The sequence below is a fragment of the Perkinsus marinus genome (genome assembly GCF_000006405.1).
Source record: "Perkinsus marinus ATCC 50983 genomic scaffold scf_1104296940000, whole genome shotgun sequence".
Lineage (NCBI taxonomy): Eukaryota > Perkinsozoa > Perkinsida > Perkinsidae > Perkinsus > Perkinsus marinus.
Window position 1 is genome coordinate 1 of NW_003212961.1, and position 815 is coordinate 815.

An 815-nucleotide genomic window follows, 5' to 3' on the forward strand; every position below is an offset into this window, starting at 1 on the left:
TTGAGACCCAGAGCTTTTCAGAGCGAGGTAGTACAAGATCAAAACCTTCTGATCGATATTGCGCCATCGCACCTCGAAGAAACCGTTCAACCCATTTTTGTGTCCTCTGGTTTGGCAGAGCGATGCATCACCTCGGCTATGAATCGTGAAGCACTCATCGACAGTTTGGCCGAGTGGTCCAAGGCGCTGGCTTTAGGCGTCAGTCCGTAAGGGCGTGGGTTCGAACCCCACAGCTGTCAGTCTATATACCTGACTGGGGTTATATTAAGAACCGAGACCTTTTCAGAAGCGAGGTAGTGCAGGATCAACACCTTCTGATCGATATTGCGCCATCGCAACTCCTAGAAACCGTTCAACCCATTTTTGTCTCCTCTGGTTTGGCAGAGCGATGCGTCACCTCGGCTATGAATCTTGAAGCACTCATCGACAGTTTGGCCGAGTGGTCTAAGGCGCTGGCTTAAGGCGCCAGTCCGAAAGGGCGTGGGTTCGAACCCCACAGCTGTCAGTCTATATACCTGACTGGTCTTATATTAAGAACCCAGACCCTTTCAGAAGCAAGGTAGTGCAAGACCAAAACCTTTTGATCGATATTGTGACATCGCACCTCGCAGAATCCGTTCAATCCATTTTTTGTGTCCTCTGGTTTGGCAGAGCGATGCATCACCTTGGCTATGAATCCTGAAGCACTCATCGACAGTTTGGCCGAGTGGTCCAAGGCGCTGGCTTTAGGCGTCAGTCCGAAAGGGCGTGGGTTCGAACCCCACAGCTGTCAGTCTATATACCTGACTGGTCTTATATTGAGAACCGAGACCCTT

General features: G+C 50.7%; 3 non-coding genes across 3 annotated transcripts; all 3 read left to right on the forward strand.

The window, feature by feature from the left end:
• The first annotated feature begins 159 nt into the window (after positions 1-159).
• Pmar_PMAR018139 lies at positions 160-239 on the forward strand. The gene has a single exon. It is a non-coding gene; the product is annotated as a tRNA-Leu (tRNA).
• Positions 240-425: 186 nt separating this feature from the next.
• Positions 426-505, forward strand: Pmar_PMAR018140. The gene has a single exon. It is a non-coding gene; the product is annotated as a tRNA-Leu (tRNA).
• A 187-nt stretch (positions 506-692) lies between these two features.
• On the forward strand, positions 693-772 carry Pmar_PMAR018141. Its single transcript has one exon. It is a non-coding gene; the product is annotated as a tRNA-Leu (tRNA).
• Positions 773-815: the final 43 nt, after the last annotated feature.